General features: G+C 55.5%; 1 protein-coding gene across 6 annotated transcripts in view; it reads left to right on the forward strand.

The window, feature by feature from the left end:
- LINGO1 (leucine rich repeat and Ig domain containing 1) overlaps positions 1 to 27,109 on the forward strand; it is a 192,874-nt gene that overhangs the window by 101,933 nt on the left and 63,832 nt on the right. For 5 of the 6 annotated variants that reach the window (XM_074328306.1, XM_074328307.1, XM_074328310.1 and 2 more), the window contains one exon: positions 18,160 to 18,328. The gene's annotated coding sequence lies outside the window, so the exon portion shown is untranslated. Of the gene's footprint in view, positions 1 to 11,332; positions 11,488 to 18,159; positions 18,329 to 27,109 lie in introns of those variants that run through there. The other variant, XM_019750983.2, reaches the window with a different exon arrangement.

Below are 27,109 nucleotides of genomic sequence, written 5' to 3' on the forward strand. Positions count from 1 at the left end.
AGGGGCAGAGGGGCAGAGCTGAGTACCAGGTGCAGGTTGGGGTGGGGACTGGCCTGCAGGGCCCAGAGACCTGGAAGGAGCTGGAGAAGGCAGGAGAGGTGCTGCTCTCTCTTGGCCACTCTGTCCTCCTTCCTTCTCCTTCTAGGTCAGACTGCTCCTGGGGGGCTCCCAGGAGAGGGCCTAGGATACCCAGCCAGAGGTCACACTTGGTCTGGGGACACCCTGTGGGGTCTCACTGCGTGGTCTGATCTACATGGACTCTGGGTCCCTGAGGCGATAAATGGTCTTGCCTCCCCTTGGCTTTTACGCTCACTCCCCGCTGTGCTAAAGGGCTTTGTACGTAGTAGGTGCTCAGTAGGGTCTGTCTCTCTTAGCCGAACGCTGTCTGGGAGGCTGTTGACTGTGTCGGGACACAAACGTCAGTGACACTGGGCTGTTGGTGCTGCTAGGAAGCCTTAGGTCAGAGCTGAACAAGGCTGTCGTCAGTGTTGTCCCTGAGTCTGGAGCAGCTGGGTCCAGGGACTGCGGGCTTCCTTCCGTCTTCCAGGATGGTGCTGCGGGTCAGTCTAGAGGCAGGCAGGCCGTAGCAGGAAGGCTCAGGGCGAGCCTGAAGGAGCCCAGACTGGCCTTCGGGATCCTGGATTTCAGGCCTGCCCCTGGCACTGGCTTGTACTGACTGACGACTGTCCTGTCAGACGGGCTAAGTGGGATCCTGCACTGTAGCTGTTCCGAGTCCTGGGGGCGTGGGGCACTCTGACTTTGCTTGCATACCTCCGGAGGTCGGGTGCTCACCACCGTTTGAGGCTGCCTTTTGTATTGCTGGATAGTTGCAGTTGTTACATGGTCATTGTATTAATTTCCTAGGCCTGCTGTAACAAATGACCACACAACTGGCAGATTGAAACAACAGACATTTGTTTTCTTGTAGTTCGAGAGGCGAGCAGTCTGAAATCTTGGTGTTGGCAGGGCTGCAGTCTCTGAAGTTCTGGGGCAGGAACTTTCTTGCCTCTTCCAGCTCCCGGTGGTTCTGGTGGCTCCTGGGCATTCCTTGCCGTGTAGATGCATCGCTCCCGTTTCTACCCCCATCTTCACGGGGTATCCCTCCATGTTTGTGTGTCTGTGGCCAAATTTCCCTCTTCTTATATAGACACCAGTCCTTGGATCAAAGCCAGTATGACCTAATTGTGACTAGTTCCATCTGCAATTACTAATCACCCTGTTTCCAAATAAAGTCACACTGAGGTTCCAGGTGGACATGAATTTTGGGGACACAGTTCAACGCAGTGCCTTCATTCTCCTTCTCCCTGTGAGCTGGCCCATGGGTCGCCCGCCCAGCCCCAGCTCTGTCAGCCTCCATGTCCTCATCGCAGTTCAGGGATGTCTGCTGGTGTTGCAGAAACTCTCCTGCAGGATGTCTGCCGTACTCCCGGAGCTTGGCGTCCCTTCTCTTGCTCTTCTTGCCTTTAGACGTGGGACTCCCATTGTGCCACTCTGGGGCTCATCCTGGGCCCCACCAATTACCAGCCGCCTTGGTGCAGAACACTATAAACCCCTGCACCTCATTATAGGAAATTTCTTTTGAATGGCCTTTAAAAACCGTCTCATTACACTGGAGGAGCTGTAATTATCTTGCTAAGACAGAGGTTCTGCATGAGCTGGTGCCCAGTACTGTCAGAATCTCAGGACAGGGTTCTCTGCTGGTCTGGCTGGCAGAGCCGAGCTTCTCTCTGGCCCCTTTCTTCTGGGATTTGGGCACCCTCACCTCTATTGGTGTCCCCAGGAGGTCAGAGCCTCCACAGAGAGAAGGACAGTGGGCTCAAGGGGTAGGGGTGGCAGCCTCGGGCTTGGGCCTGCTGTCTGATGGCCAGAGCCTCCCCTGTCATTCTCAGGCTGCCCAGCCTCTTCCCAAGCCTGTCCTCCTGGATGTTGGTGGAGCTTGCCCACTGGTCCTAGAAAATCACAGCTGGGTGGAACCCTGAGGTCAATAGGTCCAGACCCTGCCCTCAGCCACTGTTCTACCCTTCTTCCCAGCAGCCTCCTGAGGAGGGACCCCAGCCCAGCTTCCCAGAATCAAGGTTCCTCTCCGACCTTTTGGGATGTTTCCTTTGTGTCTGGCTAAAAGCCTCTCAGGGGCACTCACCTCTATCTGGGGAAATGGGATGGGAACAGGGTCCTGCTTCTGTAGAGCTGGGAAGTCCAGGATTGCTTCACGTAAGAAGTGGGACTAGTCGGCGTGAAATCTGGATGGAGATATTGAGGAACAGAGGAGACAGCTTTGGCGAAGACATAATGTGACTGGATGCCCGTGGCCTGCTGGCAGGAAGACAAGACTCTGGGCGTCTGTGTGGGAGGGCCCTGTGTAGGAGAAGGTGCGAGGAAACAGGCTGAGAGGTGCTGAGGACCCCAAAAATGTCAGGAGATGGATGCCATTTGGCTCCTGGCTCTGCCAGCACTTCTAGGAGATGTCACAGTGGTTCAATTCCAAGATTCCAGCCCATGAACCCTGCGTGTGAGACAGCCCTTCCCAGCCACTCACCCACCCTGAGGTCAAGTTACCCTGAGTCGGGCCCCACAAAGGGCTGACCTGCCAGAGCCCAGCACCAGGACGGGCAGAAGCGGGTGGTGAACTGGGATTTTCCCTCTCTCTCCTGGAGCATCAGGAGGTATGGGCACGTGTTATTCCTCCCCCGTGTCCCCGGCCTGCTGACAGGGTTTGCTGGGACAGCGCCCAGCCCCCAGCATGGTCTTGGCAGCCACAGGTCCTTCCCTGCTCAGCGCCTAGTAGTGCTGTCCCCTGCAGGGGAGTTGCATGGCATCCTGGCATAGCCACAGCCCTGGGCTCTGGCAGGGAGGCAGAGCCATGCGTATCTGGGTGTCTGCGCCTGGCAAGGCCTCTTCTGAGACTGCGGATATGGCTCCTGGGACTGGCTAGGGAAGCAGCAGGGGCGGACTCTCCTGAGTGATGACTCTCAGGGAGGATTCCTGTTTGTTGAGCACCTACTGTATTCCAGGTTCTGGGGGTGCAGTGCTGAGTTGGATGGGGAGGAGTCACAGGGCTCCCAGGTTTCCGGTCTGCACAGCTGGGCCAGTGGTGGAGACATCCACAGAAGCAGGGGCACTGGAGGAGAGGAGTGGGCTTGGGGAAGACGTGGACCCTTGAGGAGTTCATGGGGCACCTGGGGGAGACGGCAAGGATGTCAGGGTGCCAGTGGTCACAGTCAGATGACTGACAGTATCTTCCCCATTTTGCTGATGAGGAATCTGACAGACCACACTGGTGGTACATGGAGCTGTCACCTCCAGAGGTGACACCCACACCTGGTCTTGTGTGTGAGAAGAGCAGTGCTTCACTGTTACCGTGCGTCTTCATCTGGGGCCACATCTGGGTTCAGTTGCAGACTCTCCCCTGCTATCACGCTCTATTGCGCTTGGTCAGCAGGCCTCCGCTGCCCCACAGATGGTGGGGACAGCTCAGCCCTGTGACCCCAGTATGCCAGGGAGGATCTAGAAACGTTCTTCAGTTGTTCAGCCAGAAAAGTCTAAAACTACCCCCGAGTTGGGGCTTTCTGAGGGCAGAGGAACCCATGACAGAGTGACTTCCTGAGTCTCTGCCACCTCCTGCTCCCTTCCTGGGCATGGGACAGGGGTTGGGGCTTGTGAGACCCACATCTACAGGGACCCATCCTCTGCTGGCTGGGTAGGGCACTGAGAAGACGGAAAGCCCCTGCAAGCCAGAGGGCTGGGTAGAGAAAGCGCTGGACCAGGAGGGGAGCCCAGCGGCTGCCATTCACCCCAGTGACTTCAGTGCCCGCATCTAGACAGTGAGCTCAGTGAATGAGTGAGGCCTGAGGCCCTCACTTCAGGCGTTCCGGAATCTCTACCTTGGGAGGCTGGGGGTGGGGTGGGGCGGGGGATGGGGGCCAGACATACCAAGAGCTTGGGTTGCAGAGTCGTGGGCAGGAGACAAAACTTGTCAGGGGGCCTAGAAAACGAGGCCAGGGTAATGGAAGTGGGGCTGGTGTGTGTGTGTGTGTGTGTGTGTGTGTGTGTGTGTGTGTGTGTGTGCTTAGCAGCCAGTGGCATAGGGGAAAGTTGTGGGAAGGGTGTGAACATGTGGGGCAAGGGGCTTAGGGCACACTCAGAGCCCACAGGCTCCCACAGCCTCCCCCTAGGGAAGAGCCAATTCATATGATAGAAGATTAACGCAGCAGCTATTCTATAAAAAGATGGGAGCCAGCAGCCCTCCTCAGAGCGACCCTGATGGGGACCAGCTGCAGTGGTTGGTGACTGGCTCAGGGCTCAGTGTGAGCAGGGTCGGGTCTCAGTGTGTGAGCAGGGTCGGGGCTCAGTGTGTGAGCAGGGTCGGGGCTCAGTGTGACCAGGGTCAGGGCTCAGTGTGTGAGCAGGGTCGGGTCTCAGTGTGTGAGCAGGGTCGGGGCTCAGTGTGTGAGGAGGGTCGGGGCTCAGTGTGACCAGGGTCAGGGCTCAGTGTGTGAGCAGGGTCGGGTCTCAGTGTGTGAGCAGGGTCGGGGCTCAGTGTGTGGCAGGGTCGGGGCTCAGCCTGGTTGTCTGAGGCAGATTTGGGGCCTGACCTCCTCACTGCCCCTTAGCTTTCAGTTTTCACCTTCCCCATGCAGCCTGTTGGTCAAGCGCTCAAGGCTGACTTCACTCCCTCTGGGCTTAATGTAAAAAGCCACAGCCCTGGCCAGGAATCTGGTCATAATGTCCACAGTTCCTCCAAAACTTGCCTCGTACCAGGCAGTGTATTGCGTGTATGTCCCCCATTTTATAGAAGGGAAACTGAATTCAAAGTGGGTGTCTTTCTGCAGTCAGCCAGGTAGGTCAGGCGGAGCCAGGAGCCAGCTGTCTTCCTTTTACCTCTTCTGGGCTCCCTCAGCAGAGCTCGTCCTGCCCAGGTCCCCCAGTGTAATTTTAGTCCCCTTCCCATGGAGATTGGGGGCCGTAAGTTCAGCTTTCCGCAGGCTGAAGCTCTCTGGGTAGGCCAGCTCTCTGGGGGCCTGAGGATGGGCTGGGAGACGCTCCTCCATGGTCTGCGGGGAGGCCCTGCCCTCACAACGGCCTGGAATAGCGAAGTCTGTCTGCAGGACCCCATGCGTCCCTCGGGGTGTATTTGCTCTTGGTTAGAGGGTGAAGGAATTGGCAGCCCCCTGGAGGCATTTGGTCATCATGGTCCTGTATTTGGGAGCTTTGGAGGGTCCTTTCCAGCACCCCTGCCATCACCTCTGTAGACATTTTCCTCCTTTGCTTCCAGGAAGTGGTGTGGAGAGGGCACGCTGCCTCCCTGGATACCTCGTGCTGCAGATGGGGCGACTGAGGGCCAGAGGACAGACACTTGTGCCAAGAAACAGTGTGTTAGTGGAGAACAGGGACCGGAACCCAGGACTGGAATGGCAGTATTCCTGGGTCTTCCTGCTCCTAGGCTCAAAACCATGGTGGAAACGGAACGCTCATGAGCACACAGAGGAATCACATTCTAATAGTGGGACTCCAAGCTGTTTTCTTGGGCCTTCCTGACCCCTCTACTAGCCTCACATGTTTCTCAGTGATAATCGGCTCATTTGTTAGTTGTTTGGTGCAGAATTTGAGTGAAGTCCCGGGAGGGAGGGTACTGAGTGCGGGTCAGCAGGAGGGCACCGCCGGAGGCTGTGCCGACAGAGCAGAGGCAGCAGCCCCTTGTCGGGCTCGTTGGCACTCTGACATGACAGGGCCTTCTCATTTCCCTGCTGGGCATCCGCTGCGTGTGGCACAGTCAGTGCAGGTGACACTGGTCCTACAGTTTTCCCGCTCAATTCCACCCACATCTGCCTGATCCAAAGCCAGTATTTCCACCCGTCCCCTGTGTGCCCAGACTGTGGCATAGGAAGGAGCGTGCGAGACAGTCCCCTGCCCTCAAGGAGCTGCCAAGAGAATGAGGTTTAAGTCAGAAGTAAAAGGGGGCAAGTGTTCCATTAGGTCTCAGTGCTATTTGCACAGATCATAGCCATGCCCAGAGCCCAGGACAGATGTGTGCAGCTGGAGCAGTCGCAGAAGCTGGTAAAGTTTAGATAGGAAGAGGGCAGTGGGAAAAGCAGGCATAGCTAAGGGTGTGTGTGTGGGGGGAGCAGGTGACTGAGTGGTGGTCAGGAGGGCAGCAGCCAGGAGCTGACCAGGGTGCTGCACAAAACAGCAGCATAAGGCTGTTGGCGTCCTCCCTCCCCCCTCCCTCCCTCCCCCCTCCCTCCCTCCCCATGTCCTCCCTCCATCCCCCCTCCCCCTGCCCTCCATCCCTCCTTCCCCCCTCCCCCTCCCTCCCTCCCCCCTCTTCCGTCCCTCCCTCCCTTGGAGTGCCCCTTCTCTCCTCTGAGCCTCAAGTTTGTGCGCCCGGAAGACAGAACATGATACCTGCATTATGGCCTGGTGAGAGGATAAAGGGAAGCCGTGGAGGGTTACGCTGGGCACCCAGCCTGTGTGCTGTCGACACACACACTGGAAGGGGTGCTTGTCTGGGGCGTCTCCACCCCCTTTAGGTGTTCCCCAGCCCTTAGGCCTGGACTGCTCACGTTGCAAATGGGGCGACTGGAGATTAGCAAGGGGAAAACACCTGTGTCAAAAACCAGTGTGTTAGAGGAGGGGTCCGATCCCAGGGCCCTGCCCCCCGTCATCAGTATCCTAGATGGCCCCTCTCCCAGGCTCAGGGCCTTGTGGAACTAAACACCTTTGAAGACTCAAAGGAAATGATATTGGAGTCCAGACACTGTGACCCCTGTTCTTTGGGCCCTCCTGGCCCCCGCCTCCCCCCGCACTCGTCTCAGCGCACGGGTGGCCGCGTCCTGGCTCTGGGCTGAGCGCTCACCCCTCTTTAACCGCAGCCTCAGCCCTGGCCCCACACAGAGGTCCTTCTCAGCCCTGTTGGCAGCGTCAGGCCTCCCAGGTGCCCCATCTCACTAGGGAGTTGGGGTGCTTTCAGGCAGGGGTGGGCTTGGGCACAGGGCTACTGGAAACCAAAGGAGAGACCTTCCTCACTCTTCCCTGACTCTTATCTCATCTTCTCAAGCTGCCTAACAACCCCCACGTCCCCCCCAGGCCCTGGAAGAGGCCACCCCCAAAAACCTTCCCAGGCCTGACGATTATGCCTGAAACGCCCTCTGACTTCAGCCCAGGAGCCCTGTCAGCCTTTGGCATCTCCGTGTCCATTAGCCAGTTCTAGGTGTGAATCCCAGCTCAGCCATGTCCATCTGTGACCTTGGGCGAGGAACACAGTGCCCTCAAGCTGGTTTCCTCGTCGCCTGCCGTGTGGTGCAGTGTCAGTGCAGGCGACATACATGGCAACGACCACTGCTGCTCTTCTTCCTCTCGGCCCTCTTCTTCCGCCCCTGAGAACTCCTGAAGCCTGGCACTGGGTGGCTTGGCCCTTGGAAGACAGGGAGGAGCAAGCGGGAGGTACAGGCCACACTCAGCACCAGTGTCTTAAACGCTGGGGGCCTAAACTGAGCTGCCAGCACAGGCATTTCATCACCTCTGCCCTTGTGCCTCTGACCTGGCTCTGGAAGTTTCCCTCCTCCGCCCCCACCCCAATCACCCATGCTCAGGAGTGGCCACTTGGAGTGATGCTGAAACACTGGGCAACTTGCAGACTTTGGCCACTACTGACACCCACCTTGCCCACCACCCTGCCTACAGCTGGCCCAACGCCCAGACCCCGTCAGCTCTCCACTAACCAGTCCAGCAGAAGGGAGTCTAGGAGGTGCAGGCTGGGCTCAGCTCCATCTCAGTCTGTCTTGGCACGAAGCGCTCTCACAGAGCTTACCGCAGAGCAAGTACCCCGATGCTTATATATTATGATTCACATTAGTAGTCATAAAGAGGGGAGGAGGAAGAGGAGGAGGAGGAGGAGGAGGAGGAGGAGGAGGAGTGTGGTCCCATTTCACAGAAGAGCAAGGTGAGGCCCAGAGCAGTTGAAAAGCCACCACTTCTGTGAAGTCTTCCAGGCTCTTCCTCCTTTTTTATTACTTTAGTGTCTCTCCTGTGCTGTAGTGTGGTCAGGGTCTGGCACACAGTAGGGTGGATTCTAGGGAGGGTGGGTTTAGGTTGGAGGAGCAGCTCACGTGACTGTGGGTGCTGTGAGGAGGCCTAGGCTCAGGATGCCCGTTTGTCCAGGGACCCTCCATGTGGTGTCCCCATACCAGCCCTGCTGGCCTGCTGAATTATCGAGCAGTGTGATGTGTGTGGTGAGAGCAGGGCCTGGTGACCTTGGTCTTCGCTGCATCCTCACACCTGCTCCCTGGGGCGTCTGCCATGCCCTTCTTCCTTGCAGCCCTTTCCCTACCAGGTCCAGTGGGCAGAATTCTGACCTCACATCACTACCAGCTGGTTAGCAGTGAAACTAAGGTCAGCAAAAGTTAATAGAACAAAAGTGTGTGTGTGTGGGGGCACTGGGGGTGCTGTGAAGACTGGACTCTAAGAGGCCACCAGGGAGGGCAGGGGACAGTCATCCGTGTACACGTGCTGTGTGCTGGGCCCGGGGCAGCGCTTTCCTGGCCTGACCACCTGAGAGGTGGGGGCTGCCCCTGAGGCCTGCGTTACAGACGGGGAGCCAGTGGAAGGGAGCGGGCTGGGCGGCTGCCGTCAGTGGCAGTGGGAGCTCGGAGGGCAGCCTGAGACCGCTGCCTGGGGCACCTGCTTGGCATGGGGCCTGCTCTTTCCTGCTGAGGCTCCCTGCTCTCTGACCCTCTCCTAGCTCAGCCCTGCACCCCCTCTCCTTGCATCCACCTCAGGGGCCCCAGTCCAGCTCAGGGTCCTCCTGCTGTGCCCACCCCGACCTCTCTCACCCCTGGCCCTGCTGTGTGCTTCTCCCTTTCCTCCCTCTCCTGCCATTCCCCACCTGTGCCCCTCGGGCCCACGGGGGAGATCCACGCCCTTTACTGTGAACTTGCCTCCTTCCACGTCACACTGTCTCTGGCTTCCTACCCCTGTCTGGGGGGAAGAGAGGCTTCCACTCCCTTCCCCTGCCCCCACCTTGACCCAGCCCCATTGCTAGGCAGTCCCTGTCTACAGTTCCTGTCTGACTTCTGCACACACCTGACACCTGTTCCCCAACTCTGGAGGATCTCTGGGTCCCCCAAGCTAGTGGCCATTCACGGTCACTCCTGCAGTTTTCTAGGCCATAGCAGAAGCCTGTGCCACCTTTCACTAACAGACTGACAGCAGCCCTGGGCTGCCACGCGGTGCAGCCCATGTGGCTGTGGAACCTCTTGGGCAGCACGTCTGGGCCTCAGTTCCCCTCCTGTTGAGTGGGCCAGACAATGCCTGGAACAGGGTGGGCACTCAGCGAGTTCTGTTGAATTAATGAACTAATGAACTGCTTCCTGGCCTCCCCGCCTCACCTGTGCAGGCCACAGTAACTGGTGGGTTTAAAGGGCTTTGCCAGCATTGGCAGTGTGGTGTGGGCATGAGCATGCCTGGTGCTCGGCGGGTATTGCTGCTGCGGTGTTGCAGCCTCTGTCCTCACTGCAGGCTCTGCCTCCTACATGCCTCCCCATCTGCCCCTCCTCCCCATCCATGTGCCCACCTCAGGCCTCATCAGCTCTCCCCTGGCCGCTGCCTCCGTCCTCACCTGGCTCCCCCACCTGTGGTCTTCTAATGTAACCTGTTCTCCACTGGTGGCAGCCAGATGTTTTATCTGAAGCACAGATGGGACCATGTCACTGTCCTCTAAAGCCTTCAGGCTCCCAGACCCCTCAGTGGAGCACACAGGCCCTCCTGTGCAGCCCACTGTTCATGCCCCTGGGCCTTGGCACAGGCGGCCCCTCTGCCTGCCCCCTCCCCAGTGCTTTCAAACCCAATTGCTCTTCCTTTGAGACCCTTCTCAAAGACCCCTTCCCCTGGAAGGCGTCCCTGGCCCCCAAGCCTGGATTGGATGCCCCACCCTGTTCCCACAGCACCCTGGGCTCCCCTCTCACACAGTCCCTGAGTGGTCATCTTGAGCTCCCTGTGCCCCACCCCCCGTTTATCCCCCTGGGCGTGAGCTCCCTGATGCAGAATCTTGGGCCTCTTCCTCCTCTAGTTCACAGAAAGCTCTAGGGAGCACTGCTGAATGACCGACCCAGTCACTAGGCTGTGGGGACTCTGGCTGGACCTTTGGGCCGCCAGTGGGAGTGGGCAGCACAGCCGCCTTCCCCCTGCCCTGGCAGCCTTCCTTTCTCAGTGTCCCGCTGGGCTGGGCGCTGTCCTGGGGTTGCCTCAGCGCAGCATTCCTGGCACAGCTGTGCCCCACAGCAGCAGTGGCTGTGCTTGCAGTGAGGGGCCCTGGTCCTGAGCCGTCCCAGGGCTTTACCACAGGCCAGCAGTGGCACGGGAGCCCTGAGGGTCTGCAGAACGTCCCCACCTGTGCCCCACCCAGCTAGAGCCTTTTGGCCGTGCCCTCCCCTGCCCACCAGTGAGCCCTGAGAGCCGCCCTGGCCCGAGCACCTACAGAATCTCAGCACTGCACCAGGAACCCATCTCCACCCTGTCAGATTTGGCCCCTGTCCCTGGCAGTCCTGCAGGTGTTCTGGGCACACTCTGCCCTCACAGACTCGGGTCCTGGGATTTCTGGCTTCCTGGCCCCGCTTCCCTGCTGCTGACAGCCGTCCCCTGAGTGTCACCCTTCAGTGCACCAAGTGGACTGCTCCAGGTTTCTGCCAGCCCTGCCTCGGAGCCTGCACACCTGGGCAAAATCCCACGTGCCCAGTCCTGGGGTGGGAGGGGCTTGGAGAGGGAATGCTGTCCTGTTCAGAGGGAACCCCTCAGGCTGAAGCACCCCAACCACCAGAGACTGGGCGGGCCTGGAAAGTGGGGTTCTGCTGTAGGAGGTACCCATGGGAGGGTTTCCTGGGGCGGTGGTGGTGCCGTGTGGGGTGAGGACAGGAGGAGGAGGTCCTCACCAGCGGGGCAGTGCAGGCAAAATTGTCCTGGGTGCCCACTCTGCTGGGCTTGGTTCTGGCCAGTTTTTACCTTCTGGCACAGCCCACGGGTGGATGTTATCAGCTCCGTCTAACAGATGGGCTTCAGCGAGGCTCAGGGACTCACCCTTTGTCCCCAAGGCAGTGTCAGGCCTCGACACCAGGGCGGGCGTCTTTTCGGGCTCCTAAGAGTAGGGAGCGAGGGGGAGGCTGGCCACGCATCCAACAGCTGCTGCCTGTGACTTCCAGGAGGGGTGTGGAAGGGTGAGGGGTGGCTTTCTGAGTGGGTCTGTTTCCCCCCGTGGGAGAGCTCTCACGATGAGAGATTCGTGCCTTGCACCCCCTCCGTGGAGAGGCTGGCCGTTGCCTTTCAGAGGATAATTCCCCATTATACAGAGATTTTAGCCTAATAGAAGCCGACAGATCATGCAGGGCAGTAACGCACTGGCGTCCAGCGTTTAGTTTCCTGGCCTGAACTCGGGGATTAAAGGCTTCTTGCCTGTGCCTGCCTCACACCCATGCCTGTGACCTTGACTGCAATGATGGGGTAGGTTTCTCCTTCCCTCCTTCCCTTCCCCTTCCCCTGTGGGATCTTCCTCCTCCCTTTCTCTCTCTTAAAAAAAAAAAGTATTTTTCTTCTTAAATATTCAGTTGAATGGCTGTTGTTTAAACTCTGCATGCTCTGGGGACAGACCGACCATGCTCCCTGCCCGTGGGCACAGGAACACCTGGCTGGCTCAACCACATGGGGCTGGTGGGTGTGGTGGGCAGTCCGGACAGCTGGACCTTGTAACTAGGCACGGGCAGGCAGAGGCTGGGCAGATGGCAGCAGAGGTGGCACTTGGTAGCTTCCATTGATCATGAGGGCAGCTTCTGGAGCTGCCTCCTGGCCCTCGCGGGTCCACCAGTCAGTCGTCTGTTTCTTTTGCACATCCTGTCTTTGCCCTGCCTTCTCCTCCCTCTCCCCGCCCCACCTCCTGTGGTCCTCAAGCTGCCTGCACTTCTGCACAGGGAGCTTGGGAAATCATCTAATCCTGGGTTCAAATCTGAGCTCCAGGACTTACAAGCTCTTTCTGTTCGATTTAACATTTTGAATTTGGGCAAGTTCCTTAATCTCTCCGAGCCTTCATTCCCTCACCTGTAAAGTGAGGTGCTGCCACTCGGCTCACAAGAGCATTCTGCTCTGCCTCAGTGGCCACAGTCTCCCCTGAGGAGACACCACCTCCTGCCACTCTCACCTCTCCTGCCCAGATACTCTGTGTGCTCCTCTGGCCAGGAAAGGGAAGGTGGTCAGGAGGGATGCTTGGCAAGGTGGGCTTTGGATCCCACTGGTCGCAGCTGCCTGTGGGTGGAGGTGTGAGGGGAAGAATGAGACTGAGTGGGAGGGGCCTTTCTCCTTGAGTTCACTTCCTGGGTGTAGCTTAATGTCTGCTGTAAAGGAGTCCACTTGAGGGAATGTGACAAGACTACCAGGAGAAGGAGAGAGAGTGGAGGAGCAGGGTCTGTAACCTGGGAGGAGAAACACTCTAGGCTGGGACTGCACCCCCAGGTACAGGAGGCGAAGGTCCCTAGGTCTGGGGCCATAGAGGTAATCTGAGGCTGATGTGCTGTGGGACCTTGGGCTGGTCCCATTCTGTCTCTGGGCCTCAGTTTCCTCATCTGGTAAATGGGGTTTTAGTTTGCCCTATCTGCCTCATGGGTTGGGCAGAAGATCCAGTTAGAGAATAGATGGGAGTGTTCTGTGATCTATAATGTAGTAACGATAATAACTATCATTATGGGCATGACTTTGCTTACCCTTCATGCTTTGTTGTGCCTGCTTTGAGCTACACAATCTAGCCCTGATTCATATGTTGATAAAATTAAAGAAACTCACAGCTGAAAGCAACCTCCTTTCCCATTTAGTGCAAACCTCAACCCAACATACATGGTCCCCAGACCTCTGCTTGCACACCCCCAGAGACAGGGAGCTCACTACTCCCAATGCTGAACAGAGATTTGTCTCCCTGAAATCTTTTCTCACTGGGCCTAGCTGTGCTCTCTGGGCCCATAAATGCCAAGTGTCTCTGTCAGGGACCTGAAGTCCCCAGGGGACACGTGTTCCAGGCCCACCTCTTTCTGACAACGCCCCTGTGAGCAGACCTCACTTCATCAAAGACCTCTGGACAGAAACAGCAATGACTGGGCATGGCTGTGAGGAGCTGCTGCACCGTCTGCAGAGCTGGAGTAGCCGGCTCACCCAGACACAGGCTCCCTCGCCACTCTGAGCAGCTGGCTCTGGGAACGACCTCAGGACTCACCCATGTTCTACTAACTCTCTCTTGTCCACTTTGGCCTATTTCTGGGGCAAGTGGAGGGCTTTGTACAGGGGACCCTGCCTCCCTAATTGACCCTCCCCCCGCCCCCCTCCCCCCCACCCCGGCTGGATCTACCTTCAAGATTCCATCCTAGTCTCTGCCAAAAAAGTTGTTGCTGGTGGGGCCAAGGAGCAGCCCTGCCGACACCAGTGAGAACCCAGCCTGGGGGCCAGCCTGACACCCGCTGGCTATTTAGCTCTCCACCGGGCCACCCAGCCCAGCTGCGGTCTCATCACAAGGGTGTGCCAAGGACCTTGCTGGAGTCGAGCAGCCAGGAGAGGACGTGTTGCTACCTGGCAAGACTTGGCTATGAGCCCCTGTGACGCGCCGCTGTCTTTCCTGCTGCTCTGTGCAGCACTTGTGGAATTCCTATTAGCATGGACGTGAAAGTCACTAGTCTAAGCCCAAGTTGGCGCTCACAGCCCTCCTTAAAGCAGAAGGGGGAGGGTGTGAATGAGCACCGGTTCTTGACGTGTTTCACTGATTCTTCATACAGCTGTGGGGGAGGGTTGTGCTCGCCACCCTACAGAGGAGGGAAGGAAGCCTTGAGAAGTGAAATAACTCACCCAAGGTCCCTGCCAGCACGGGGCAGAGCTGGGGTCACTCACGCCTGGATGTTCCTCCCCTCACACTCACGCTTTCCAGATGCTATCTCCACCCAGCCCCCACGCTTCCTCCTATAGCTTGTCACAGGTCCAGCCAGCACGCTCTCCAGCCGCACAGGCTGGGGCCCTGCTCCGAGCCAGCCCCTCCGCCCACTCCCAGCCTGCCCGGACCTGGCTTTTAGATAGCCTCGTCTCCTGTCAGCCTGAGGGTGGTACCCCATCTCTGCCCCTCTGCACACACCACCCACTGGGCCAGGGAACAGAGCAGGGGCTTGGGGAGAAAGGTGCTCCCCGGAGGCTGTGAGACTAATTGGGGGGGGGTGTGTGACAGTCTTCATGGGTGGCTCATCTGATGCGATGTTTTTAGCAGTTACGTTTGATTTGGGGGCGTCTGTGGTAAGAGCAGTGTATGTCTGGGGCAGAAGACCTGGGAGCCACCCTTGATGCCTTTTCTTACCCCTCCCTCACATCCAGCTCATCAGCCACCTGCATGGCTTCTGCGACAGCTCACGCTGAATCAGGCCAGTCCCTGCTTCCCCCTGGCTGAGCCTGGTCTCCTTGTCCTGAGACAGCCACACGCTCGCCCCTTGTTCCCACGCCTGCTCCCCTTGCATGCAGACTCCACTCAGCAGCCCTGGAACGTCACAGTGAAGAAAACATCATAGCCCATCCCTGTTAACTCCCCCACCCCATCCCAGTGACTTTTCATTGCACTTGGGATGAAATCCAAAACCTTTGCCTCCGCCCCCAGGGCCCAGCCTCCCTCTGCAGCCTCATTTCCCGCAGTTGCCCCCATTTCTGCCCACCTGTTCTAGGCACCCGGCCTGCCTGCTGCTGCTCAGAAACCTGGGCTCCTTCTCGCCTGTGCTCTTTGTCTGCTCCTCCTGCTCTAGGTGTGGCCTCCGCAGTAGGTATCAATTCAGATGTGCCCTCTGCAGAAAGCCTTCCTGACCCGCAGCTGAGGTAACCCCGAGCCCCAGCCCACGTGCTCTGTCTCACAGCACCAGGCTTGATGGTCCTAACTGCACATACCACTTTTTGGAACTACCTTGCTTATTCATTTGCTTACTATCTGTAGCCCTGTCCCCATAAGAGCATCAAAGTTGTCTGTCTTGTACCCCATGGAATCCCCACAACCTATAATACACCTGGCATATAGTAAGTGCTCAATAAGTAGTTGGTGACAGAATGAAATAACACAAAAACATGTAAAGGAGAAATAGCAGATAATACAATCGTGGATATATATAGTGGCAGTTAATAAAGTAATGTTTGTGCACGCGTGCATGCTCGCGTGAGCTGGAAATCACCTGCTTTTTTTTTTTTTTTAAGGAGGGCACAGCTCACAGTGGCCCATACGAGGATTGAACCGGCAACCTTGGTGTTATTAGCACCACGCTCTAACCAACTGAGCTAACCGCCACCCCCATCAACTGCTTTTTAATGATAGGCTTGGGGGTGCCTGGGCCTGAAGCACAGCAAGCATGGGAGACACACATATGTACGTGTGGGTCATGTGCACACACGCGTTTCCCTATTCAGTAGCAGTGTGACCTCTGGAGAGGTCTTTTAGGTTTTGGGCCTCAGTCGCTCCACCTGTGGAATGGACTGCCTGGGGCGAGAGGCAGAGGCCTGGATGCCATGGCCTCTTGACGTCAGCCCTTGCCAGTGGCAAGAGCACGCGGGCAGCTGGCCTGCTGCGCTGTGCCCAGGGAGATGGGGTGTTTCCTGAAGCCCTGCTCCACACACAGCCGCCCTCCTGCCCTCTGAAGTGAGGCTCTCACCCAGGCAGGGGGCGTGGTCCGGGGCAGGAAATTAGCAGAAAAGCCTGGAGATGGGAGCCTGGCAGCCGGGAGGAGCGTGCGGTCACATTTGAGGTGTCATATGCATCTGTCGCTTCAACTTGATACATTTTTATTTTTGTGTGTGCTTGTTTTTGTTTTCTAAAAAACTTTGACACACTTATTTTATTTCTTCAACTTTTTTTCTTTCTTTGCTACAAAAAGAATTTCCATGGAAGTTAAAAAGGGAAAACACACACACACACACACACACACACACACACACACTGCCCCTTGCCCTTTTCCTGTGAGGACAACACTAGAACCTTGCACAATGTGTGGGACAGGCAAGGTACTTTATCTCTCTGTGCCTCAGTTTCCTTATCCAAAAAAATGAGTCTAATAATTGCTCCCTCTTACGATTGTTGTGCAGAGTGCATGAGTCAGCATTTATTAAGCACTTAGAAAGGTGCCTAGCCCTTAGTGTGTGTTCATTAAATAAGATGAATAAATAACTAGAAAGGAAAGGGCACCCACAATGCCACCATCCTGGCACAAAGAGCCAGCTGTGGAATCTATCCTTAGAGCCAGCAATCAGGAGCTCAAGCCCTGACTCTGCCTTTGCTCCCCATGTAACCAGGGGTAGGTGTGTGGCCTCTTTAAGCCTCAGCCCTTCTGCCTATAGAATGGTCACATAATCCGGACCCCACAATGTTGCAGTATGTCCAGGGGTAACGGATGTGAGTGGGCTCAGTGAACACGGAGCCCTGTATACCACAGCAACCCAGCTCCCACCGCATCCATCTCCTTAGTTTTCTTGCTCAGTGTTGATAGGTAAACATTGCTGTGTGTTGCTGCCTAGCTCTGTGTTTATCACTTTAAATGGCTGTAATATTCCATCGAGCAGAGTTGTCGTGATGCACGCTGTCATCTCTATTGTGGCACGTGTAGGCAGCTTCGAACATCTTGCTATTATAAATAACCCTGCAATGAACAGCTCTGTGCCGGAGCACTTCCCCTCTGATGGATGATTTCCTCAGGCGACCTCAGGGACATTCATCGAGGCTGCTTTGCCAGGGGGCTGAGAGACAGGCCAGCACCTGCGAGAAGGAGGTCCCTTCAGAGGTGGGCTGATACCCTGCTCCAGGAGCAGCAGCAGGGTAGAGGGGCAGCAAGACACCCAGGTGATAGTGCTAAGCATGATGGGGAAAACAAGGCATCTAGCATGACAGTGCTGAGCATCATGGGAGAACAGGAGGCCACCGTGGGAAGGGCAGTGGGTGCTGTGGAGAGTTGGGACTAGATGGTGGAGGAACGAGGTTCTGGTTTTGCCTTCACTATGCTCTTGCTCTGTGACCTTGGGCAAATTCCTTCCCCTCTCTGGACCTCAGTTTTCTCCATGTACTGTGGCCAGGGGATAGGCAAGGGTTGGTCCAGAGGTGTGCTGTCCACTAGCCACATGTGGCTGTTTTTGTTGGAATATACATGAATAAAGCGGAAAGTCAGTGTCTTGGTCACACTCCCAGTTGTGGCTAGTGGTTACCACATTGGGCAGCACAGGCGTAGGACATTTCCAGCTGCAGAAAGCTCCAGTGGGCTGTGCTGGTCTAGAGACAGTTCTAGAGAGACAGCCAGACTTACTGTGCTGCGATTCGGGGGCTCTGTCGTCAGGCCTTGTGGAGCCAAGAGCAAGGCGAGCGGCCCTTAGCGCAGAGGACTCCTTAGGGGCCTCAAGGGGCGAAGCAACTTTCCAGGGGCCAGGACTCTGAAAGTGTCCTGAGTCTGAAATAGCCACATCCATTTCTCTCCCTAAATGTCCCAGGTTGGCCTCAGAGAGAAGCTGGCGAAGAGTGTGCTGGCCCCCAGTCAGGGACGGTGCCCGAGGGAGGCTGGCATGCAGGAAGAGTAGGTGGTCTCCTGCCTCCTCGACGGGCACTCGGAGGGTCTACACTGCTCTCTGCCCATGCCTGAGACACCACCATCCATTCTCTTGGGTCAGGCGTTACCCTCTCTAGGATTCCTTTAGGAGTCTAGACTAGAGATCAAAGCAGATGGCGACCTCGCTCAGCCTGCCCCACTGGCTGCCTCGGGCCTGGCCTACCTCTGGGCACTTGCTGGGAGAAGAGCTGGGAGAAGCTGTCCACATGCTGGAGGCTGACACTCCCCCTGCCTCCCCACCTCCAAACTCACACTCTGGCAGCAGCACACGGATTCCAGCCCTCCCTTTCCTTTAAGGGCAGGCCTCCTGCAGATGCTTTTGTACACCTGGAGGTTCTCTGGGAGGAGCACAGGGACCCCGGGGAAGGGGCAGTAAATGGGCGAGACAAGAAGTGGGGAGTGAGGAAGTAAAGAGGAACTTGACTGACTGGTCTCTCCTTTGTCAAGGCGTGGCCACCGTCTGCCCTGCACCGTGCCCAGATGCCTCTCTGTCCCCAGATGAATCGTGCTGCTCACTTTTGTTTCTCCTGTTTTCCAGGGATCCCATGGCCAGGTCCTGGCTGCCCTGAACCTGTGGGGCCACACTGCCTGCTGCCCGCATCCCAGGGCTCTGGCCTGATCCAGCCCCTGGACCAGCTCGTCCTCACCCAGGCCTGGCCCAAGGGGACTCAAGCCTCAGGACTCAACAAGGCACAGCAGCAGTCACGGTAGGTGGCACCCCACCCTACCCCTTCCCTGGTTCCTGGGGACACCTGAGCCGTTTTGGTCCCTGGAACAGGAAAGATACCTTTCTGAACACTATCTGTCACGATCCCTTTGGTTGCAAGTAGCAAAAAATCTATTTCAATAAAATGAAATGATCACCTCATGTAACTGAAATGTCTAGAGGTAGGATGGGCTTCAGGCAGGGCTTGATCCAGTGGTTCAAACAGAGTGAACAGGATCTGGTTTCTGTCTGTATCCTTCCGTTGCTCTTCTTCGGTGATGGCTTTACTCCTAGGCGCATTTCACAGGATGTGGTCACAAGATGTCTGCCAGCAATTTCTGGGACAACATTCTTCCAGGTTTAAATCTGGGAATGGAGAAGGATAAAATCTGCTTTCTTGACAGAACAAATAAAATCTCCTGGAGTTGATCTCTTATATCCTATTGGCAAGATTTGCATCACCTTGATCCTTAACTGTGTCCACAGGGCTTGCGAGCATGGATGGGCTGGGAGTCAGGGTCTATCAGTCCCCAACTGTGTGACCAGTAATGAAGGGAGGGCATTTCCCACAGGAAGCATAGGGTCTTGCTGCAGGAAGAAGGTGCCCCCACTGGGATCATTGGAGACAGACTGCCCCACAGTTTAGGTCTCCTTCTCCAGAAAGCCTTTGCTGGCTGCTCCAGCCAATGGTTATCTCTTTAGTCCATCCTCTAGCTCCATCCTTTTTACAGATGGAAGGACCAAGGTCCAGTGTGCATTTCCTCATGAATACTCTATTGGTTATTGATTGCATCCGTGCCAAAGTGAGCTGTTTTCTTTGCCTTGGCTGCAAGGAAGCTCATAGCTGGTTTGCGGGCCATTTCTGAGGAGTGCTCAGGGTGCTCTGGCAGGTGCGCAGTGGCCTTGCCTCTGGCTTTGTTTTCTTCTCTCTCATTTTTCCTTTGTTCCTGTTTCTTCTCTTATTTTTCAGCTTGTGCTGTTCTCAGCAGCCTCAAACTCTTTTAGAAGGAGGTGGGGTATAAATAACCAAGAGTGGTCATAAATGAAGCATTCAGTGCCAACTGCAGCCAAATGCTAGGCCTTCTGTGTCCTAGGAGCAGCTGGGGTGGGGGTCTCCCCCAGGATCAGGCCAAGTCTGTCCCCAGGGAGACACCAAAGCCTGACCATGATGGCTCTAGCACAGTGCCCCCCCTGCCCGCCGCGGGCTGGGAATGGCATCGTTCTGCTGCCCGTCTCTTCCCTTCCCCCTCCCATCTTATCAGAAGCTAATGAAAGAGGCTGGGAAACCCAATCCTCTGATAATTAAATTTACTTAACGGGTATTCAAGTGGAGTAATGAGAAGTTTAATGCAGTGATTAGATTTTTCTTTAATTAATTAAAATGAGAACCATGTGTCTTGCCAGCAAACCAACTTGACCTTCTGCTTTGAGAGTAGTAGGCAGAGACAGTGGGGGGCTTGGCTGGGTGGGTGGGGGCTGAGGGGTGGTGCAACCTTCTTCCCTGGCACTGCCATTCTCAGAAGTGAGCCCAGCTCCGATGCCCACTCAGGCCAATCTCTGGTTCAGCTCCTGTTTCTGAGCCCTGCAAGTGCCAGGCCTGGGCTCGACCCAGGATGGAGGTTTCAGAGGAGGGTCAGCAAGGGTGGCTTAGAGCACGGAACTCTAAGGAAACTTTCAGGCTCTGTGACAGGAGGAGGTATTTGGATGGCATAGGCCACACCTTCACCTGCATGTTCAGCTAGACCTGGGTTTACCTCTGCTCGCACTGGATTAGCTGGGCTAACGGAGTGAGGGCCGTGGGGTGGGTAATCAGAAAACCTGAGGTAACCCACAAACCACTTCTCCGTGGCTGGGGAATGCCTCCATAGCAGAAGGCTGACCGTTTTTGCTGTGGTTCTGAAGGCCAGTTAGGGCTGCATGGATGTACTTCCCACCGTGAGCCACCTCTGCTGGGGTCAGGCAGTGGCTGGGGCAAAGCATAGCTGTCTGGAGTGGAGCACAGGATGGGTCTCGCCAGGGTCAAGGGTGGGCATAGTGGGGAATCTCAAAGACAGGCCCTGGCACCCCATGGGCAGGATATGTTGTTTTCTAAGCAATGGGTAAGGCTGGGGAGGGTCCTGAGCCCTTCTTGGTTAAGGGGTGGCAGAAAACTTCCTTCATTGAGCCCTGATCCCAGCCCCACACTGAGCCTAGCGTTGTCATGGATATATCAACAGAGAAACAGGTGCTAGGGTGGGAGAGGACCGTTGCTAGCTCTGCAGCCTGTGGGCAGGACTCTGGAATGGAGCCCCACACTCTGGAATGGACAAGATGAATCAGACATTGTCCCTGCCCACAGGGCTGGTGGGGGAGGTGACAAGTGAGTGATCAGAGTGGAGGGACGCCCAGAGGGCTGGGGGCTGCAGATCTGCACTTAGAGCTTTCCTCTGAAGCAGGTGGGGGGAGGTGGCTGTCAGGGTCTCCGTGAGGGGAGAGATGAGGTAGAAGGCACCCAGGGAGGGGTGGGGGCCTAGGGTGAGTGATTCTCCCCCAAGAACTGGCCGTGACTCCCCCAGGCTACCCTCAGCTCCTGGTGAACCAAAGGAGGGGGAGGGTTGGTCGTGTGCCAGGAGCTAGGCTGAAATGTTACCTCACAAGAAAGGCATTTTCTCCATTTCACAGATGAGGAAACAGAGATGTAAGGACTTGTTGATGCTGCTCACCTGTAGCATCCTGGTGGGTGTCCCCGGGTCTGGCTGCCTCCAGGTCAGCGCACTGCTGTTCCTGCCAGTGAACTTGCCCTGGGAGGTGGGGCTCCTCTTCTACCGACTACTTCACCCCCACCTGGGTGAATACAGTCTGGGCACTGAGCGGGGGGCTTGAGCTTGGGGCCAGTCAGACTGGCATCTATGGCTTCCGACCCCAACTTGGAATGGGGGAATCAGGGGCCCCTGGCTGAGTAGGGGACTAGCCCCAGGAAGGAGGGTCTTCTGCTTCCTTCATCCCTACTCCTCCCCTCTCTGGATCCCACCCCTCTGGATTTCTACTCACCCGCCCCATTTCTCTCCTTCCATAGCCCAGCCCCTTTTGAATAGCCAGGCCTAGAGAAACCACCAATTGAGGCCCTGAGAAAGGCAGGGACCTCTCTATGAGGCTCTACTTCTAATATCTCTTTAAGGTGAAGAGTCTAAAATCACATTATTTTGAATTTGCGCTTTATTCCCCCCTTCTTCTGCTTCCTCCCCCCCACTCTGGTTCCAGCCGTTGTTTCTCAGCCTAGTTGTGTAGGACACAGCTCCCTGGCCCGTGCTGGTGTTATGAGCCTTGCGCTCCGCTCCCCCGGCTGAGGCAGGCGTTTGCCTGCTCACAGCAGCTCTTGCAGGCTGCTGGCTACTCACGCTGGCCACAGGCTGCTCCGCCTCCACTGCAGCTCAGGGCAGCCCAGCTCCAGGGAGAGCCGTTGTTCACAATCTTAGCTGTAGAGGGCGCGGCTCACTGGCCCATGGGGGCATGGGTGTTAGGAGCCTGAAACTCCAACCGTCTGAGCCACCGGGCTGGCCCCTTGAATTTGCACTTTAAACGCAAGGATTGTATTTGAATCCTTACCCTCCAAGGGGGGCCTGGCGGGGTGGGGGTCGGGGCATGTGCACACAGGTTCACACCACACTGGCACATGCCCTCAGGAAGCTACCCGTCTCCTCGGGCCCTGACCCCAGGTATGTTCATCTACCCTCCCTGGGTTCCAGGGGCTGCAAACAATGTCTCATTCAATCCTCTCAACACTCTGGGAAAGTGCATTATTTTCTACAAGCGAGGGAACCGAGGTCAGGAACCAGGACATAGTCACACAGCGAACTGCAAGGCAGAGTGCCAGACAAGCTCGATGGGAGGCTAGGCCCCAGCCCCAGCCTTGGATTGTCCCTGCCTTGCCTGTGGGCAGTTCCCTCCCCCAGGGCCCCCAGTACCCCTCCCCCACTGCTGCTTCCCTACTTGCCTTGTGCTGCTGCCAAAACCCCTGACTCCTCCCAGCACGCCCCACACTTCCCCACCCCCAGGCTCTTGTTCAAGCTGTTCCAGCTCCCCGGAGCGCCCCTCTCCAATTCCGTCTGCCCAGATCCTCTTGTCCTTCTAGGCTGGCCCAGTTGCCATTTCCTTCATGGAGAGCCGCTGTCTGCCCTCACCCTGGGTGGAAGCCGGGCTGTCCCCGGAGCACCATCATACAGCTCTTTGCCTGCCCCCCCTTAGGTGCTTGTGCTCGCTGTCTGACTTTGCAGCTGGGTGAAGGGCAGGGTCCTCTCCCGGTCTTGACTTCCTGGCCACTTACCCCCAGAGCCCAGCACACAGTAGGTGTGCAGGAGATTGCTGGGGTCCTTGCCTTGGGAGGGGCTGCATCTCCACAAACCCATCACTTTCCTCCGCAGTCCTGGGTCAGCTGGCCCCACCCTCACCCTCCAGCCAAACCCTTGAGGAGCCCAAGGCTTACCCTAACCTTGGCTGGGTGGAAGTGAGGGCTGGCTTCTGGCCCCAGTAGAGCTCCCTGTGCACGCTCCTCACCTGCCTAGTTTCTGAAGGCAGGGTCAAGGCAAACCCCACCCTTGGGACTCACAGTCCCGTCTTGGAGCCCAGCAGGTACAGGTACTGGGGAATCCAGCCCCGTGTACTGAGTGCTGGCGGAGGGCTGCATGGGCACTCACCTGATTCCACGTACGCTCTGCAAGTTCTCTAGCCTCTCTGTGCCTCAGTTTCCTCATCTGTTAAATGAGGTGATGACAAACCTTCCTAGGGTTGCTGTGAGGATTGATGAGTCAGTACAATGTAAAGCACACAGCACAGCCCCACCATGGACACACGTGTGCTCCCGGGAATGTGCGCTGTCACCACTGTTATGGGAGGGGCCTGGAGGCAGTGTGTGGGAGAATGCTCACGGACACTTTCCAGAAGGTGGGGACACACGTGCAATGATTTGAAACGTGTGGCACAGAAGGCAGAAAAAGATGTTCTGGGAAGAGGGAACCATGTGGGCAGAGGCCCAGAGGCAGCCTGGGGGCAGGCAAGGGAGCTGGGCACGGCTCACTTAGGGTAAGAGTGGGACGAGGAGGACCACAGGCGAGTGGCACAGAGCTCGTTCGGAGGCGCCTTGGGTGCCACCCTGAGGAGTCTGTGAGGGGCCGTGGAATGGGCTATATTTTCTTACTGTAAAAGCCATACTTGCTCATGAGAAAACATTGAAACAATATACATAGAAGTGTGTCTTGTTAAGTAGGAACGTTCCCTCCTTGCCCTTAAATCTCATTCTGCGAGGGTCCCACCGTTGTTGATCTGATGTACCTCCTTACTGAACTTTTCCTTTGCCTTTGTAAGCATACGAGGTGTGATAAAAAAAAATAAAAATGCATTGAATGTTTAAATTAAAAAATTTATTACAGTAAAAGACACATGCCATTAATCCCCCTCAAAATACTCCCCATGTCTTCAAACACACTTACCCCATCATTCTTGCCACTTTCTGAAGCAGTTCTGGAAGTCCTCTTTCATGAGTGTCTTTAGCTGTGCTGTTGTGGGTGCCTCCATGTCCTGAATCATTTTGACTTTGGGGAAGAGCCAGAAGTCACACGGCACCAGATCAAGTGAATAAGGTGGATGAGGACACACCATAATGTTTTCATTTGACAGAAATTGCTGTACCAGGAGTGATGTGTGACACGGAGCCTTTCCGTTGTGATCACGAAATATGGTGAATGCTGCTGCTTCCGAGTGCCATCCAATGGAAAGGCAGGGATCTTCAATATGGGAAGCAGCACGTCGAACCTTAGTAACAGTGTGTGACAAGTTTCAACTTGTTTGGTGCCATCGGTGTGAGCTATGGTTGAGAGAGAGTGTGTTTCAAAGTGTGCCGTAAATCATCCTCCATCATGACAGCGCTCCGTGTCACACATCGCTTCTGGTAGGGCAATTTCTGTCAAATAAAAAAATTATGTTGTGCCATTATTCACCGGATCTGGCCCTGTGGGACCTCTAGCTCTTCCCCAAAGTAAAAACGATTCAAGACATGGAGGCAGCCACAACAGCACAACTAAAGACACTCACGAAAGAGGACTTCCAGAACTGCATCAGAAAGTGGCAAGAACAATGGGATAAGTTGTTTTCAAAGCAAGGGGGAGTATTTTGAGGGGGATTAATGGCAATGTGTCTTTTACCGTAATAAATTTTTTTATTTAAACATTCACTGTGTTGTTTGATCATACCTCGTATTTATTGTATTTTATTTTTTAAAAGAAATGGAATCACATTATGCACATTACCCCAGCACTTCCATTTTTCACTCAGCAGTGTATTGGGGCATCTGTCAGTGTCATGGCACACAGATCTACTGTGTGTTTTTAATCATTGCCTAATATGCCATTGTTTGGACATAGTAACTAGTCCTGGGTTGATGGATATTTAGGTTGTCCTCCATTTTTCACTCTTGCAAATAATGCTTCAGTGAACATCCCTGTATATATATATATATATATATCTTGCTGACACGTGTAAGCCTTTCTGTGGGATAGATTTCTAGATGTGGGGTTGCCAGGGTGTAGGGTGTGCTTATTAAACTTTGGGAGGCAGTGCCACGTTGCTCTCCCAACAGGCGGGGCCATTTGAGGTTCCCGCCGTGGTGTCTGCAGTGGCATTTCCCCACACCATCCTCTGCATTGAACATTATCACACTTTTAAATCTCTGCCAATCCAGGGTGACCTCGTGCTGTGGTGTCTACCCTCACTTTCCTTCTCCCCAGCAAGGCTGAGCATTGCTTCATGCAGTTGTCGGCCATTTGTATTTCCTACTCTGTGAATGGACTACTCATATCCTTTCCCATTCTTTTTTTCTTTTTGCCCTTTTCTTACTGATACAAAGGAGCTGTTAGGAATTTAGAAATTCTGTCTGTCATGTATGTTGCAAATATTTTCCCTAGTCTGCCGTTTGTCTTTTTAACTTTGTTTATGGTGTCTTTGGCCATGTAGAAACTTTAGATCTATATTCAGTCAAATCTGTCAGACTTTTTGAGTTTCACGTCTTGCTTGGCCAGGCTTCCTGAAAGGATCTGAAGCAGAGTGGGGATGAGGTCAGATTTGTGACTGGAAAAGGTTGTCTGATTACCACTGTGCAGAGGGTAGGTGTGTGTGTGTGTGTGTGTGTGTGTGTGTGTGTGTGTGTGTGTGAGTGTGTGTGTGGCGGGGGACTGCAAGCCAGAGACCAGGAAGCAGCTGAGACTTTGTGCTGGGGTAGGTGGGGGAGAATCAGGGCGAAGGTGAGTTGGAGAAATATTCAGGAATTGGCTGCCCGTGGTGATGGGATGTGAGGGTGCGAGAGGGAAAGAGGACCCTGGAGGAAAGCCTGGGTGTTTGGCTAATGTCACCATCATCCTGAGTTGGGGTTAGGACTAGGGAAGGAAACGCATGTAGGTACACATGGGTGCACTTTGGCAGGGAACGGCGTCACGTGGGCGAGAAGTCCTGGAGACTGGCGTGTCTGTGCTGCGGCTCCATGGTGGGCTCTGCTTTTCTGCAGTTTCTGTTTTCCACCAAATACTGCGCCAGGCCCTTGCCACCCCTCCCCCCACGCACATGCTCTGTAATCTCCACTACCATATGAAGTATGTTTGACAGGTAAGGAACCAGGCTCTGAGAGTGAAGTAACTTGCTCAAGGTCACAGAGCTAGTAAGTGACAGGGGGTGTTTTTCACCATCAAAATTCCCATCAAGGGGCCTGTCATTCTTTTCTAACCTGAACAATCCAGTTTCATCAGGGACTCTTATGATGAGTGCTGGAGCCAGGCTGCCTGGGTTTGAAATGCAGCCCCATTCCTTACAAGGCAAGTTATTCACCACTCTGTGCCTCAGTTTCCTCATCCTGAAAACGTAGACGATGACAGTGTCCCCCTCGTAGGGCCTGGTAGGAACCAAGTGTGTTGGTACCTGTGAAAGGCTCACCCATGAGGGCCGAGGATCTGTGATGCCGTCTGTGCCAATCGTGATAATGACCCCGACGGCGACAGCACTCCCTCTCACCTTGGAGTCTGCACCCCTTTACCTTTCCTGGCCCCCTCCATCCTCCCTCTTCCTGTCACCTTGCTCCTGTGCCAGCTCTTCCTCAGTTCCCCACAGGAACTTCTGTCAACATTTGCCTTTGTCCTCTGTTTGTAGCCCCCAGACCCATGGTGGACTGTGAATTAAAACCCAGTCAGTCAGCAGAAACCATTCAGGGGAAAACAAGTCACATTGTGCTCCAGGAATCCTCCCCCAAGCAATTCTAATCAGGATTTTCCACGAGCTGGTGTGAGTTCACCCCAACATTGCTCAGGCCTCTGAGAACAAGACCATAATGTCCAAATCTAAAACCCTTTTCTCCCTGAGTGGGGCTGCTCAGGTGTACTCTTGAGCTGGGGTCCCAGCTGACCCCAGCCTGGCCAGCTCTCCACTCCCGTCACCAGCTGGCACTCGATCCCTGACTTGAGGACCACTAACTCTCGTCTGGGAAACTTGCCCTGGGAAACTTGCCCGTAGAAAGGAAAAGCAGGAAGCACAGCAAATCCTGGGCACACTTCCTTCCCATGAGCATCTCTGAGCAGATCCTGTGGCCATGCGTGTGGGGGCCAGGTGTCCAAACTGGGTTAAAACGTGAGGTCTGCACCCAATTTAGATGTTTTCTTATGCTTAGAAACTCACTGAAATCACCAAACTCGCCGTTACGGATTTCTCATCATCAAAATAAACTCCCAACTAAATAAATCCTCATGGTAAAAAATAGAGCAGTTTTTGC

The sequence above is a fragment of the Rhinolophus sinicus genome, linkage group LG03 (genome assembly GCF_036562045.2).
Source record: "Rhinolophus sinicus isolate RSC01 linkage group LG03, ASM3656204v1, whole genome shotgun sequence".
In the NCBI taxonomy this organism is placed as follows: Eukaryota; Metazoa; Chordata; class Mammalia; order Chiroptera; family Rhinolophidae; genus Rhinolophus; species Rhinolophus sinicus.